At 40.0% G+C, this 17,799-nt stretch overlaps 1 protein-coding gene across 14 annotated transcripts in view; it reads right to left on the minus strand.

The window, feature by feature from the left end:
• LOC122562210 (inward rectifier potassium channel 16-like) overlaps positions 1 to 17,799 on the minus strand; it is a 130,383-nt gene that overhangs the window by 26,491 nt on the left and 86,093 nt on the right. For 3 of the 14 annotated variants that reach the window (XM_043714896.1, XM_043714902.1, XM_043714903.1), the window contains 3 exons: positions 11,152 to 11,242; positions 5,181 to 5,328; positions 2,810 to 2,972 (listed from right to left, as the gene is read on the minus strand). The gene's annotated coding sequence lies outside the window, so the exon portion shown is untranslated. Of the gene's footprint in view, positions 1 to 2,809; positions 4,590 to 4,698; positions 5,066 to 5,180; positions 5,329 to 8,368; positions 8,445 to 11,151; positions 11,243 to 17,799 lie in introns of those variants that run through there. The other 11 variants (XR_006315265.1, XM_043714904.1, XM_043714897.1 and 8 more) reach the window with 10 other exon arrangements.

Here is a 17,799-nt window from a genome sequence, read left to right on the forward strand (position 1 = left end):
AGATGAGGCGTTCTTCCTCCAACCGTCATGTTGCTATGGTCTGGCGATGGAGGAGTCCAAGGACCTGCATGTCCTTGGTGGAGTGAGAGGGGGAGTTGAAGTGTTGAGCCACGGGGTGGTTGGGTTGGTTGGTGCGGGTGTCCCAGAGGTGTTCTCTGAAACGTTCCGCATGTAGGCGGCCTGTCTCCCCAACAGAGAGGAGACCCCATCGGGTGCAGCGGATGCAATAAATGATGTGTGTGGAGGTGCAGGTGAATTTGTGGCGGATATGGAAGGATCCCTTGGGGCCTTGGAGGGAAGTAAGGGGGGAGGTGTGAGCGCAAGTTTTGCATTTCTTGCGGTTGCAGGGGAAGGTGCCGGGAGTGGAGGTTGGGTTGGTGGGGGTTGTAGACCTGACGAGGGAGTCATGGAGGGAGTGGTCTTTTCGGAACGCTGATAGGGAAGGGGAGGGAAATATATCCCTAGTGGAAAAACATGGCGAAGAAGTGGTATCAACAGCTTCATGTTCTTCTGCAATTAACTGGGGTTTAGCAAGAAATTTATTGTCTTTATTTGAATAAAGTAGATTTGATTAGATCTGTTAAAAATCACACAACACCAGGTCACACAACACCCCCTCACAGGCTTAAGACACTCTACACTCACTACGCACACGCCCATATACATTCTCTATCACACTCACAACCCCCAACCCAGACAGACACACATACGCAAACAGACAAAGACCCACATGCACACATATATTTTATGGGGTGAATTTGTACTTGCAAAGTTACATTGTACTTTGCTCAAAAACTGCATGAATTCATGTAAAACTCTGTTATCTCACTTTTCAGATTAGAATCAATCTAAAAATCATGACATAGACAGAGAACACAGGGGGCTAACACCTTCAACATATTGTCGAGCTAACACTCATTGTTACAGCTAACCTGAGAATGTGACTTTTAAAAAAAAGGTTCTGTGATTTGCACATGAAAGAAGTGAAACTATCATGGTATTCGAACAGATGAAAGACTCAACAGACAATCAAGGTATTTTTCAATGTATGATTTCAGTTACATCACGCTGTAAATTATTGCTATAAATGCTGTGCCTTAGAATTGTGTCCTCCACTATCACCTGATGAAGGAGTGGCGCTCCGAAAACTAGTGTGCTTCCAATTAAACCTGTTGGACTATAACCTGGTGTTGTGTGATTTTTAACTTTGTACACCCCAGTCCAACACCGGCATCTCCAAATCTTGATTACATCTGGGTTTTGTTTTTAGGCTAATTTCCCTGTAGATTTGGGCAAGAAATGAAAGATATTCCCTTTCCATCCAAATATCTTTTGATTTGACTCATAGAAATGAGTGGCTCGCTTCCCACAAAAGATGCGTGTAAGCAGCTCTCAGAGATGTCAGAGTCATTCAGCAGTAAGGTCTTGCTTGCTTGTGCCATGTTTGACTTTGCTCAAGGCAGAATTAACCATTATGATGTCCTTTGTTTGGTTGATCTGAGTCCTTCAGAATCAGTAATGTTGCTCAATAACATGGGAGCTTGCATTGAATCCAACAGTCCTCCACCATGGTGTGGTCTGATTGTGACTAACTGGGTTCTATTTGTATTACACCCTGGATTTACCCATTTAAAAAGGTCTACACAAACAACTAATGTCACATTATCACCCTGCTGTCCATCCCTTCATACTTTGCAGTTTTGTGGCTGTTGTTGCTGGCGAGAACAATTTGTGTTTCAAGGATGACTGCCTGCAATTGTAGAAGCATAAAGCAAGTTCCCTTCAGGGTTTTTACTAGCACAAAAAGATGTAATGTCAGTGCAAGACCAAATGAAGATTTGTATTGTTGACGGGAAGAGCAGTTGCTAAATTTATTTTGACTGGTTCTAGATATTTGCAGTAAACAGACCCAGCTGCTGCTGCAACCCATGCCAATGGGTGACTGCAACCTAAATAGCCACTGACAAAGAAAACTAAGTGCCAGTTTTGTAATGTGCTGTTTTGTGAACAGTGCATTTAATAAACAACCAATGATATGACAGGAAGTTGAGATTGGCGCCTGCACCATCAAAACATCTTATTTAGCTGCATGAATAAATTGAGGTATGGGCCTGTGACATTCACCATCTCCTGATATGTGATCTGGTTATCACAGAATCGCAGTATCCCTCCAAGAGGGAAGCAGACCATTTGGCCCATCAACCCCACACTGACCCCTTCTGAACAGCATTCCATCCAGACCCACCCCAGCCCTGTAACCCAGCATTTCCCATGGCTAATCCACATAGCCTACACATGCATAGAATCCCTATACCTTGGAAATAGGTCATTCAGCCCCAAAGTCCACACTGACTCTCCAAACAGCATCTCACACAGACTCACCCCCAACCCTATTCCCTAACCCTGCATTTTCCATTGTTAATCCACCTAACCTACACACCCTTGGACACTATGTGCAATTTAGCATGGCCAATCCACCCTAACCTGCACATCTTTGGACTGTGGGAGGAAACCAGAGCACCAAGAAGATATTCACACAGACACGGGGAGTATGTGAAAACTCCACACAGACAGTCGCCCAAGGCTGGAATTGAGCCGGGTTCCTGGTGTTGTGAGGCAGCAGCGCTAGCCACTGAGCTGCCCTTTAATTTTATGTCTTTAATGATTGTTCCAGTAGATTTTCAGCATTCATTGTATTTCTACATACTTCTGACACAATAGTCGTGGACAAAAAGAAAAAGATATATGGTGCAAATGAATAAAAGTGCAATTATATACATTTCTAACCATTGTAAAATGTCATTCTTACTTTGAAGAGGTGTGTGAGACAACGCTGGCTACTGGAAAACAGCAGTTCTGGGAACCAGAGGTTCTTGAGTATTTATGAAGCTCTCAATGATTCTCAAGGCTCTGGTACAAAGACTCCACTGCTGGGATTCAAGATGTCTCATTAGTTCAACTTCCAGAAGTTCCTGTAAAGATGATCATATCACAGTGATGGAAATGTGACTGAGCTAACACTGGGACAATTGAGAGAGGACTGAATGTGCTGAAGGAGACGGAGCTTATTTTAATTTTGGAAGTATGTAAAGAGGGTGATATTATGATTACTACTCATTATAGAAGTCTCCCATTTTACATTCTCATGTACGTCAATACTAAGGGAAACTGTGAATAATGGTGGCTAATTCCTGATGAGTCGAGCATTGATGAATGAGAGCTCTTTTAATACCAGAGATAGGAATGAGATTAACACTGCTGGGAAAACGTGAGACATTATCAAAAGTCGATTAAAAAGCAGGAAACAGAACACAAAAACCTGCTCGATATCTGTTTCAAATTTTACACCAGAGTCCCTATAGGGCCCTGTACTGGAGCATGGTACAGGACCTGAGAATGTATTGAGTTAAATATTTTAATTTTTCTTGAGGATAATTGTCATGCCGTAGCTACAAACAGAATAATCTTGTCCTGTTGAAAAAGAGTGCTGATAGCAGTTTATCCTCTTCTTGTATCTGAGTTTTATTCGACACCTTGCCAGACTGTGTAGAGGAAAATTAATGGACAGGCTACATCACAGTCAGCAATCTTTCTTGACCCCTTATCCTAGCACCAAAAGGGGTCCTTTATGTGCATGCACAAAGCAAATAAATCTGCCCTTTAATTTTGGTTTGCTGCCATCTGCGGAAATGTTAAAAAAAACTCATCATGGCGGAGTCATCTGATCAGAGGAATTAGCTGATGATTCTACACAACATAGATTATAGTCTGTGCAAAATGGAGACAGAGTTTTTGCCTTCAAATACAGGAAAAACAATATAAATATTAAATGTAGTTTGGGGATAGCAGTGTGATTTTATTCCCTGTGGGCTGCAGAGATGACTGTGTGTCTGCCATAAATCTGGTTACTTTCAGGTTCGATCATTCAGAACAACAGTCTTAGAATTACTGCAACACCATTTAAAGTCTTTACACAGCATTAACATGTATTAATAAAACATGATGTCTTTGCTGCAGCACATTCTATTAACAGTAACACATAAATTTGTCTCTCCTGAACAGAAGAGATGAGGAAAATGATGGACTGGATCAGCATCACACTGTCATGAGACTCTCTTTCTTGTTGGTTGTATTGTGCAGCCTGCATTAGAATAGAGTGCTTTTGGATATAGATAGATATGAAATGGCTCTGACGTAGAGACAGTCCCTTTAGCCCATCACGTCTGTGCCGGCTCTCTACAAGAGCAACTCCACTGCTCTCAATTCCCTGCCCTTTCCCCACAAACCTTTTCTTTTCCAGTACTTATCCAATTCTATTTTGAAAGCCACAACTGGTTTTTAAAATTGGCAGCTCAGCATTGTGAAACCCAGCATTGCCAAAGCCGTTAGCAGAGAAGACAGGTGTTGAGAGGATACTGCTATTAGCACTTGTCTTTTTATTTGGCGTGTCTGTGTTTATCCTGCAGAAGTGAGCTAGAGGGGGCAGGGGTCCTGATCACTGGCTATCGACTCTGTAGATGGAAATGTGTTGCTGGAAAAGCGCAGCAGGTCAGGCAGCATCTAGGGAACAGGAGAATCGACGTTTCGGGCATTAGCCCTTCTTCAGGCTCTGTAGTCAAACTGATAGTTGGAGTGTCTGATAAATAAGAGGTAAATGACAAATTAGTTGATGGGCCAGCCATTCCAGTGTGAACTAACCTTAGGATGAACAGGACTGAGATGTATGAGCCCTATTCAATGGGGCTAAGATAGGCTGCACAACTTTCAAAGCAGCAATCAGCAATGACTCTTGATTGCCTTCCAATTTCCTTCATCCTCTTATGATTTAATGTCGTAAACCGCCTTCCTGTATCCCACAATCAACAGAAATATATTCAGTGGTAGGCACTGGTTTCTAATTATTCTTTCTGCAATACTAATGATGTGCTTTCAAACAACAACAGCTTCTAAATTGGACCACAATGCAGAATGACAGAAGCTAAAACTCCCAGAACACTTCATGACTCAACATCAGGCCTTCCCAGAATACTGAGATGATACTTCCTATCGGAATATTTTTCACGTCCTGTTGAGCTGCATTTACCAGTTCCTTAAAAAAGCTGGAAAAGAGGAAAAAAATAATTTGAGAACTAAAATGTAAATTGTATTGAATTCAAAGAAAGTTGATTGAAGTTACTTACAAATTGAAGAAGTTTGATGTATTTGCTTGTCATTGCCACCTGTTTCCTAGTCTTCCAGTCATTATGATATTGTACGTGTTTTTTTCCCATCCTCTTTGTCCTCTGGGAAGTCTCACATCTGCTTGTAGATCCTGCAGCTCCTCAGTCTCTGTCAACAATGTTGCATCATTGAGCAGGAAGGTGTGCACAATGTGGCAGACAATTTATTTTCCTCTTCATGATTCTCACCTTAGCTAACACCGTTCACATGACTTGGAGCTGCATTTATTATTAAGCCTGTGTAGTTAGTGCCACAATCTATAAGATTGTGAATTGAATCTCAACAAGAAGGACACCATCAACAATTTGTATTTTTACAGCTCCACAGCATTTTGTAGAAGAGATATTTGAATGAAGTTTGCCCCTTGACAACTTCAGTTCAATATCAGGACAAGGACAAAAAGCTTGGTTAAAGAAATAGGACTAAACAACAATAATGACATCTATTTTTATTGAATCTTAAACATAATAAAAAATCCGAGGGCACTTCATGAATACATTGTAATGCAATATTTTAAACTGAGTCACACAAAGCAATATTAGGGCAGATGACCAAAAGCTTGATCAAAGGGATAGTTTTAAGCAGTGACTGAAGGGAAGAAAGTGAGATGGAAAGGTTAAGGAGGGGATTCCAGATTTTTCTGATGATAGTCAAGGTGGCAGCCACCCCCAATGGCAGAAGGATTGTTATCGGGAAGATTCAAGATGTTAGAATTAGAGGTGCACTGATGTACAATTTTGATTAGATTAGATTTAGATTAGATTACTTACAGTGTGGAAACAGGCCCTTCGGACAAACAAGTCCACACCAACCCGCCGAAGCGCAACCCACCCATACCCCTACATTTACCCCTTTAACCTAACACTACGGGCAATTTAGCATGGCCAATTCACCTGACCCGCACATCTTTGTGACTGTGGGAGGAAACCGGAGCACCCGGAGGAAACCCACGCAGACACGGGGAGAATGTGCAAACTCCACACAGTCAGTCGCCTGAGGTGGGAATTGAACCCAGGTCTCTGGCGCTGTGAGGCAGCAGTGCTAACCACTGTGCCACCGTGCCGCCTATGTCTCAGGTGGTTGTGGATTATAGGAGCTTAGAGGCGATTGGCATGATGAAGGAATTTGAAAACAGAATACATTATCTACTACGACAGTGGGAGGAGTACAAGACATAGTGAGTGTAAGGACAGGAGAAGCAGAGCTTTAAATGATTTCAGGGTTAGACTGAGTAAAATGTGGAAATTTGGCTGGAAGGGGAATTGAATTAGCTAAAATCTAAAGGAAGCAAAGGAAAGATAAGTGTTTCACTTGTGGATTACAAAGGTATAGGCCTTACTACAGAAGAATATCAAGTAACATTTCAAAGGAGGAGAGAGGTGAGGAGGTTTGTAAAAGGCATTATAGAGCTAAGGGGCAAAGAAATATGGCATGGCCAACAATAATGAAGCTCAGAAAATCAGAGTGTGCAAGAGGTCAGGATTGGAGGGACATTGCAATCTTAATGAGTTGCAGGGTTCTACAATGAAATGGTCTGTAAACAAGTTATTTCATGGTCAATTTAGAAAATTTATTCAATTAGTATTAAGAAAGTCTACCAAGCAGAAGCAGAAATATTTTTAGACTATCCTGTCATGAACTTTGAAATGATATAAATATTTTTCTCTGTGTCCAACCAAAAGATTCTTCAACTTCAGCCAACCCCGATGTAAAGTGTGTCACATTACACTGTGTGCTGGTGTGTTGTGTTGCATTGTCTCATGTTGTGTCGAACTTGTTACATCATATTGTGCTCTGTCATGTATTGTGCCTGTTGTATCGTGTAGTACCGTGACATGTCATGTGTTGTGACATGTCCTGTCATGTTGTGTCATGTACTATTGTGTTGTCTTGTCATGTTGAGTTGCATGTTGTGTTGTGTCTTGGTGTGTCATGTTGTGCTATACAGAAGGGTTAGTGATAGGTACACATCTTATTCTTAGCAAATTTGGCTAGTCAGGAGCAAAATACCTCACGACTTGAAATGAGTGTTGAAAACTGATTTAAGAAGAAATTGTTCCATGCTCTTCTACTCAATGTCAATAAGTTCAATGTCTATACGAATATTATTGGCTAATATCAGTCAAAAGACATTGAAAATTAAACATTGGCTAGTCCACCATCATACTCTAAAACAATATTACAAAGTAATATATTGTGGCAGCCATGATTTCATTCAAAGCCTTCCACGATGTGCATCCATCCATTGCTAAACATGATGCACAGTGATGAGCTTCTACCAGGAGCTCTGAGCTGCTGATTTCAATGTGAACTGTTGCAATGTGTGACTTTCTCACAAAAAGGGAATCAAAAACATCTCAGAGGAAGAGTTTGACTTGGTGATTCTTTATAACCAGAGCCATTTATTTGTTGTTAATTGAACTGAGATAATCCCGATGCCCTAATAACATTTTCCCACTTGTTTTTGGGTGTAAAGCAAGATAAGAAAAGCTAACTGTACAGATTATGGGAAAGTTAATAGTCACCCAGGCCCATGAATAGATGTTCAATGGTACCATGAAGTAACAAGGTCACCTAGCACCATGACAAGATGACTTTTAAATCCCCCTCAAATTGCACTGAGCTTTCCAGAGCTCTGTTGTTTCCCTGCACTGGTGTGGACATTTTTCAAGCAAATTCTTTCACACAATATTCCAATATGTGGCTACACAAAGTGCTGTGCCAATCATTTAAAGCAGAAGCTTTATACAAGGTCTGTAAAACTCAAAACCAGTACTTGGCATTGTATTTAACATTAAGAACAGTTGTGAGTATTAGTATGCAATAGAGCGCATTGGCATGATGTGGTTTTAAGTTCCACTGTGTCATCAGTGCTGTATCGTTTTGGTTTTCTCTTGGGTGCAGACTAAAAGAAGAAAGCTTCCACTACTTCACTGTTTTACTTTGAATATTCAGGTTGATTTTCCAAATATATTCTCCTGATGAATTGGAAAGACAACAAATTCACTGTCTGTTTTACAACTGACCTGCAGGACCAAATTCTCATTGTGTTGGATTCTACACTCCATGCTGCAAGTTTCAATTCGTAAAACCCACCCTTAACCACTACAAATAGTGGAAGAACTATGATTAGTAAGAATGTGGTTACCTGCCTGTGTTCAGGTTCAAAAAAACACACAGTTCAAGTGTTAGATGGAAGATATTCAAACTTCTGCTCAGTTCCTCTGCAAGGCAGAAAAATCATCATTTTTAAATTTGTAATGAAATGTATAATTGTTCTGGAATGTTTCATCTTCAAATTGGACATACCTTTATATCAGATCAACTTTTATGTTTGTTACAGCTGAAACAGATGTGGGATCCAGCTGTAGGTCTTAAGCTGAGATACTAGAGAGGTCACTGATGAACAGCGTTGATTTGGAGCATGTAACTCAGTTTTCCTCTTTGCAGATATTGTCTGATCACTGAGATTTTCTAGTGTTTTCTGATTTATTTGCGATCCTGGTGACTTGCATTTAGGAGCATAGACAATAGAAGCATGAGCAGACCATTTGACTCCTTGAGTCTGCTATGCCATTTAGCAGACCAAAATTGAAATATACTTCAACACCATTTTCCTACACTGCTGCATATCACTTGCGATGTTTAATAGCTAGAAACATATTGATCTCTGATTTAAATATATTCAGTTATATTTTTGGACACTGGAATCTAGCTCTTTTTCTTCCAAAATTGAAAATTACAAGTAAAATTTGTTTTGTTTTAAACTGAAGATTTCTTTCCTACAGAGTCAGCTCTATAATGCATTGTCTACTTTCAATACTCCAAATGTTGCAGTGGGGCTTTTAAACAAATCTACAAGTGAAACTAATTGCAGTCTTGTAGTTTTAAAATTTACTCAAATACTCAGACTATTTAGAGTTAGAACTTCAAAGAGACAATGGCCTAGTGGCAATGTCACTAGACCATTAATCCTAAAAATCTAGGTCATGTTCTGGGGAGCCGAAAGAACTGTGGATGCTATAAATCAGAAACAAAAACAGAAATTGCTGGAAAAATTCAGCAGGTCAGGCAGCAGCAGTGAAGAGAAAGCAGAACACATTCTGAGGAAGTGTCAGTGGGCCTGAAACACTAATTCTGATTTTTCTCCACAGACGCTGAACTTTTCCAGCAATTTCTGTTTTCTGTCTAATGTGCTGGGAACCTGCATTTGAATCCCACCACAGCACAGAATGGCATTTGAATTCAATAAAAGGTCTGGAATTAAGATGACTATGTTGATAACTGGGGGAAAATTCATCTGGTTCACTAATGATTACACCTTATACCACATTAAGATATAGGGTGAGGCAGGAGGTGGAGTGGCACAGTTTTGGTTCAGTGGGTATTGTGGAATTCTTGAATATGTCTTTGTACACTATCATCCTGCCATGACTCCCCAAAGCCTGTTCATGAACTGCAACGCACAAACTAGCACTTGAATGAAGTACTCCCACCTGCCTGGATGAGTGAGGTTCCAACAAAACTCAAGAACTTTGATAATGTTCAGGGCAAAGCAGCCACCTGATAGACATGACCAGAAACATTCACGTCCAACACCACCAATGCTCAGTAGTAGCAAGGAGTACCATCTATAAGGTGCACTTCAGAAACTCACCAAGGCTCCTTTGACTGCAGCTACCACACCCAGAGCCACTGCTGTCCGAAAGGACCTGCAGCAGATACATGGGAACGCCACCTCCTTTAAGGTCCCCTCCAAGCCACTCACCATCCTGACTTGGAAATATATCATCATTTCCTTTAGTGTCACTGGGTCAAAATCTAGGCACTTCCTCCATAACAGCATTGTGATTCTACTTACAGGCAATGGACTGCAGAGGTTCAAGAAGGCAGATCACCACCACCTTCTCAAGGGTAACTGGGGATTGGCAATAAATGCTAGCCAGCCAACAATCTCCATATCCCATAAATGCATAAAATAACTCATGCCCTCAATATTAAAACAAAAGCAAACAAAAAACGTTGTCAACCTTACAAAGTGATGTAGGTTAGCATTGCGTACTGCAGATCCAAGGATGTTTGTAGCATGGGCATATTATCTCATTTCTCAGTCATAGACCTAAGATCAGCAGCAGAACAGTTGCACATAAACTACGACTGCAAGAGATTAGACACAATTCATAAATTGTGAATCAAAATACAAAGTATTGTTGAGCCCAGCAGGTCTGGCAACATCTGTGATGAGAGCGACAGAGTTAATGTTTCGAGTCTGATTTAGATTAGATTACTTTACAGTGTGGAAACAGGCCCTTCGGCCCAACAAGTCCACACCGACCCGCCGAAGCGTAACCCACCCATACCCCTACATTTACCCCTTACCTAACACTACGGGCAATTTAGCATGGCCAATTCACCTGACCTGCACATCTTTGGACTGTGGGAGGAAACCGGAGCACCCGGAGGAAACCCACGCAGACACGGGGAGAACGTGCAAACTCCACACAGTCAGTCACCTGAGGCGGGCATTGAACCCGGGTCTCTGGCACTGCGAGGCAGCAATGCTTACCACTGTGCCACTGTGCCGCCCACAAACTCTGTGGCCGCCTATTTAACTCTGTCACAAGTCTTCTTCTTACCCATAAAGCAGGAAGCCCGTTGACTTCATTGAGCGCTGGACTTACTTCAACTAAGTTTAATTTGTAGTGATGATGGGAACTCGTCACAATTCCAGTGCCCAGTTATTTCATTTCGTTCTCTCTAAAGATAATGTGCACCTGTCTAAACAGGCATACTTGCCTTCCGGCATCATCTCATGAAGATGAAATGCAGTTCAAAGGTACAATCATTGACAAGTTAGTTTTGCTTGATAAGTATCTCTATTTCCATTAGTTATTTTCTGATGGAGAACTATTCATTTGAATTTCACCTTACCTTATTTCTGCCAGGCAATGAATCTTCCCTTTGAACCACTGGAATGAAATACCATGGGCTGCCTGTAGGAATCCCTCAATTCCGGATATATCTGGAAGAAGAGGACAGGTATAAGTAAGAGAAGGAGTTCTACATGCCTGTGTGTATCAATCTGAATCTAGAATGCACTAACCTATAGTTGGTTTAGGGTGTGTGTTGACATTAAGAAGTCTTTCACCTCAGCAGGGCAGCCTGGATGATGGGTGCCATTTCCTGCAACCTCATTTTCTTCTTAGTTCTAACTATTCTACTAGTATCTGCTAAAGAGACCCTATAGGCCAATAACAAGGAATGAAATAATTTGCCGTCAGTAGATACTTTTCACAGCATCAGGACATCTCAAAGGTTGGTTCCGTACGGAATGCTGATAGGGGAGGGGAGGGAAATATATCCTTGGTGGTGGGGTCTGTTTGGAGGTAGCGGAAATGACGGCGGATGATGCGCTCAAAGGTTGTTAGGCAGACGTTCTTAAGTGTAGCTTCAATAATTTACATGCTATAGTCCAACACTGTACCTGTGTACATAAATTTTACACTAACGTATGTCCTGCATTGACTGCAATTTCTGCAAATTTATGTTTGCTTCAGCGCTCATAATTTCCCATCTGTTTGCTTTACAAGGTAACAAAAACACAGTAAAAGAAAGGTTAACACCTGAGTATTTTACTATTACAAAGCAGTTTACAGTCAATAAATTACTTTTGAAGTGTTGTCTTTGTTTTGCTGGAGAAAACACAGCAAGCAATTAATGCCCAGCAAACTCCCACAAGTCAAAATATGGCCTTGGGTCGAGCTGTGAAATAGGAGGACGCTTCCAGTTCTTCCTGGATCTACATCATGTAAGTATCAGAGGTGATGTTAAGGGCTGCCTCCTTGGGCTTGTATGGAAACTGAGCAATCCCTACTCTACTGTGGGCAGTTCAAAGAGGCACCCGTCTCAGATTTGTCACTGTCCTGGGCCTAATGCCACAATTGGAGGACTCCTGCCAAGCAGACCTTACCTATTTGTTATTCCAGGCAGTGGCTAGCCATTGGGGTGTTCATCTCTGAAATTTGATCTCCTTTGCCACCATTTTCTGACCATAAAATGGATGTAACACAGGTCAACGTCTACTGCTGTGTCTACAGTCTCTTGGCAGACAAGTGTGGAACTCACTGAAGAAAAGGGGCCAGTTGTAAATTTTTGACAATGACTTAAAATTGGGAAAAGTATATAACCAGATCATGCATTTTGCAATCAGCCACTCAGCATTTGGTGTTTACATAGTGATGGTTAAACTTTATAGTTCTGCAAAGGCACGCACACATAATTTATGAACTACATTATATTTGACCTTATAAAACAATGTATGTTTTGACATACTGTGAGAGGCATTGTAAGACATTTATTGTTATATTGATCAGATCATTTAGTGTCTTGCTAAAGTTTATATCTTTTAACTATCCTGTTTGATCATTTCTTGTATTACAGCTATTTTGAAGAATCCTTTGAAGGTTTTATTTATATCAACAGGTTTAGCACATTTGTTATCATACTTTGTTTATTTTAACATGAATTGCTGCCAGATGAGCAACATGATGAAAGCCTGGCTAATTAGACAGCACAGATTGCAAAAAAACTGATACTCTCAAAATTCTAACAACTCACTGTTCACCAATTGTTGACTATATAATGATATAATTTGGAGTAGGTTTGGTATGGTGGAATTAACATCGCAGAACTCAGTTTGAAATTGAAAAAAATAGTTGTCATTGCTTTTGAGGTTTTGCAAAGTTACAAATCTATTGCATAACCTGTTGCTTACGTTCACTGTACGAACATTTGCTCTCAGAAATATACACCGCTCATTACGTAAGAGTCTCAGAATGAGTGGAACAGCTGGAGGTCCAGTCCATTCATTGTAATCTTAACCAACTTATTATCTGTATTAAACAGGTACCCAGTGTTAGCAATAAAGCAAGTGAAGAGGACACTCAGTCGAACCATTTCCGCCATGATATGTTAAATCAATATTACTACAAAGACTTAAGGCTTTTCCTTGAATGGTTTAGGTTCTGTAACTGCATAAACTTAAAAAAAAAATATTTTCATCAAAAGAGTCCACTAAAGTTGGGTGGCTCCAGGTCAAACCATATCCAACAGTCTGATCTAAAAACTCTGACAGCTGTGATAAATTCAAACATAGTAATCCACAACATTGTGAGAATATAACTTCATTTCCCAAACTCTCAATGTTAATGCATCCTTCAAAAAATTGTAGGTTTCTGATCTGTATCTGTGTCCAAAAATGAATTAGTTCTTTTGTGAGTCATATCCTGAGGACTAAATTAAGTTGAATTCTTCCTTTTTTTTAAAAGATATAGTAATTAGTCACTGAAATACATGACGAGTTAGATTAACTTAAAGCTCACACTCCAGTAATCAAGATAAAACTAAATTCTAAGTCAGATTTAAATCACAGAACTTTGTATTTGAAAACTGTATAATTATTGCACAAGAAGAAGCTGGTGAAGACTTCATTGGCCAACTGCTGCCTTTTGTAGTGTACCGTTTTGTCATTTTGTTGCCAGGGCCAGTATATTGTGATGTTGCAGTCAATAATTTAAAGCTTAGACGCAATCTAGCTATTAAAATGGCCGCCATAAATATTTTGATTTTTGACATTCGCTCTACAGACTGTATAACATCGCAGGTAAGTACCTAACTAAATATGAACATTCATAGTCACTCGGGGAATTCAAACTCCTCTTTTTTTAAGGACGGGCCAACACAAAAAGGTGGCAGGTAGAAAAGAAAATAATTTTTATCAACTTTCAAACCTATCACAGCAGCCTCTCTGACCTAACTAGAGTCAACATGAATGCCATAACTTATCTGGAAAAAATCTTGAACTCATAAAAAGTTCCATGATGAGACAATTGTATTTTTGTCTGTTTAAAATGAGCTACGTGTTTTTTTTTCTGGCAAATCTGTCAAAGCTAAAATAGCCTTCAGTTCAGCCAGCCTGTGAATTAAACTCAGAACCAACTGTTTAAACATGAAGCAGGCAAAGTAATTAACCTGTTCTAGTTTTCAAAGTTCTCCTTAAAACCATCCTCCTGGATATTCTGCTGCAAAAGATCTCACTAACTGCTGTGAACTATTCAACTTAAAAGGTGCTATGATATTGTGGGGAGAGGTGAATCATTTCATCTCTTTTCAATCCTTTATCTTGGCTATAGCAAAGATTTTCATTCTTTTTAGCTCATAACTGTGTTCCACTTTAAATAAAAAGCAGCACAATTCAAGGTGAAGGAGCCAATTACAAGGTTTTCTTGAGGAGAAAAGAAAAGATTTTTGTTGCTTACCTGAGAAAAAGAGTAAAATGTAGCATCAAACTCCCACAAACATGAGTATATAGCTTGTAAGGAAAAGGATGTCTATTTCATAAAGGAAAATCATGAATAGGTAATTTTCTTGTAGTTCTGGAGATGTTAGCTCTTAATCGGAGATCATAATTATTGACTTGTGTTTTCAACAGCAGCAAACATTGTAGAATCCTTGAGTTCTTATTCAATGGATAATTCTGGTCGCTTTATCATCAGACAATGTTTACCAGAGGCTGAGAGAAAACTGGGGAGAGAGAGTCTTCCAATTCTGCTGTTGCAAATCAATTTTTCCTCTGCTTTTCCCAAAAGCTGTGGTCCTATTGTATATTTTCCTGTTGTCTTAATTGATTTTTTCAAGCTGGATAATCTACAATGAGTCTTTCATCCCAATATCTGAAAATTTTACAATGGTGGCATATCAGAAATATAGATCTGACACACTAATTTCAGTGCAGACTGGGTCTTGTTTGTTGATGGCTCCATGAAGCTTAGCTGAACCTGGTCAATCGATCACCATGCTCATTTTAAGTCTGTTTTTCTTTTCTTCAAAGCCACTTTTGTCCACATAAAGTCCCAGTTGCAAAAGTCAAATCATGGAAGTTGCAATTTAATAGTTAATTTTACCCTTATCATAATAATATCCACAATTCAACTTTAAAGCATCAAATACATTTAAGAAGGGCAAACATATAAGAATAAATCATCAAAGTAAGAAAGGGCTTACTGTTTTCCACACTTATCTTGGATAGTAAGAGACAATGTACATTCTGTTCATGACAACATGAATCTCAAAATACTGCAATTAGCTTTAGCCTTGACCTTGTTTAGTTAATCATAGGAACAGGAGAAGACCATTCATACCCTCTTGCCAGGTCCACCATTCAATGAAATTACAGCTCATCTGCAATCTAATTCCAGATGGCCAGCTTCGGCCAATATCTCTCAATATTGTAGGTTCATGAAAATGTACAAATAATCAAGCATCAATTGCTGTTTGCAAAACAGAGTTCAAAATCTTTACTCTCTCTTACTGAGTTTTCTCTCAGCCTCTGGTAAACAGTGTCTGATGATAAAGCGACCAGAATTATCCATTGAATCAGAACTCAAGGATTCTACAATGTTTGCTGCTGTTGAAAACACAAGTCATCAACAAAACAACTATGTTCTCAGACTAAAAGCTAACATCTCAAGAACTACAGGAAAATTACCTATTCATGATTTTCCTTTATGAAATAGACATCCTTTTCCTTACAAGCGTAATATCCATGTTTGTGGAAGTTTGATGCTACATTTAACTTTTTTTTCTCAGGTAAGCAACAAAAATCTTTTCTTTTCTCCTCAAGAAAACCTTGTAATTAGCTCCTTCACCTTGCATTGTGCTGCTTTTTATTTAAAGTGGAACACAGTTATGAGCTAAAAAGAATGAAAATCTTTGCTTTAGCCAAACTAAAGGATTGAAAAGAGGTGAAATGATTCACCTGTCCCCACAATATCATAGCACCTTTTACTCCTGAAGGATCTCCAACTTTTTAGACAATGCCCGTATTTGTCAATTGCCCAGCCAGCAGAAATCATTTCTGCCTACCCTTTCTGCTATATTTAGTGTCTTATAAACTTCTACCAAATATCCACCAATATTATAAATGCCAGGAACTATAACCATTATTTGTGAAATTTCTCCTCATGATGCAGACTACATTGCAGTCCTCAAAGGCTAATATATGCTGCTGAACATGTGTTTCCTACAACTGCTCAAAGTTCTCCATTTGTGGTCTAACTAAAAATTTATCCTCATCAAATCTTTCTCACTTCTATAAAACAGATTTTGGATAATTATTTTGATGTTAAATGGAATTTCCATTCACAGTTTTCAGAAGCCACTGTTGAAACTTAGTTTGAACAGTCAAAGCTATTCATGTTATACATTAATGAGCTTGATAAAGGAACTGAGGGCATTGTTGTGAGGTTTGCAAGTAACACAAAGACAGGTGGAGGGGCAGATAGTGTTGAGGAAGTGGAGAGGCTGCAGATGGACTTGGCTGGCTAGGTGAGTGGGCAAACACGTGGTAGATGGAATACGGTGTGGGGAAGTGTGAGGTTATGCATTTTGGTAGGAAGAGTACAGATGTAAATTACTTTTAAAATGGGGAAAGGCTTCAGAAATCTCTAGCACAAAGGGATTTGGGAATCCTAGTTCAGGATTCTCTTAAGATTAACATGCAGGTTCACCTGGCAGTTAGGAAGGCAAACTCAATGTTCACAATCATTTCAAAGGGCTAGAATACAAAAGCAGAGATGTGCCACTAAGGCTGTATAAGGCTCTGGTCAGACCACATTTGGAGTATTGTGAGCAGTTTTGAGCTTTATATCGAAGGAAGAATGTGCTGGCCTTGGAGGGGGATCCAGAGGAAGTTTACAAGAATGATCATTGGGGATCAAGGGCATGTCATATGAGGAGCAGTTGAGGACTCTGGGTCTTACTCAATGGAGTTTAGAAGGATGAAGTTGCAACATCATTGAAATTTACGGAATACTGAGAGGGTTGGATAGAATGGACATGAAGAAAATGTTTCCACTAAGAGAAGGAACTAGAACATGAGGGTACAGCCTCAGGGTGAGGAACGACTATTTAAAACTGAGATGAGGAGGAGGAATTTCTTCAGCCAGAGTGTGGAACTCATTGCTGCAGAGGGCTGTGGAGGCCAAGTGTGGCTTGAGTCAGAGATAGATGGGTTCTTGATTAGTAAAGGTATCAAGGGTTATGGGGAAGAGGCAGAAGAATGAGGCAGATGTTGAGAAACATATCAGCCATTATCGAATGGCGGAGCAAACTCAATAGGCTGAATGGTCTCATTCTGTTGATCTTATGGTCCATGGTCCTTCTCCGGTTAGAATGAACTAATACTCTAATTCTGTTGGAGGAAGTAAGAGGCTTTTTTTGGGAAGCCAGTTCAGGGCATTTCTCACTGATGGCCGGGCAGCACAAGAATGAAGACTTCATTGCTCGAGAGCATCAGTTTCAAGTCAATTGTGTTGCCCATCACTAGAGTCGGTTGCCATTGGTCAACAGCCAACTTTGACCATTCTTGGCTCAGCCACTAGATGGAGTACTGTATTGTGGTGCGGTCATGGTGAACAAATCACATGGCTTTATACCACAGCAAAAAGATACTGGGGACAGTATTGAACAGAAACAAAAGCAGAACTGTTTGTGCATGTTTGCACATTTCCGGTAGATTGG

Source organism: Chiloscyllium plagiosum, chromosome 24 (assembly GCF_004010195.1).
Source record: "Chiloscyllium plagiosum isolate BGI_BamShark_2017 chromosome 24, ASM401019v2, whole genome shotgun sequence".
In the NCBI taxonomy this organism is placed as follows: Eukaryota; Metazoa; Chordata; class Chondrichthyes; order Orectolobiformes; family Hemiscylliidae; genus Chiloscyllium; species Chiloscyllium plagiosum.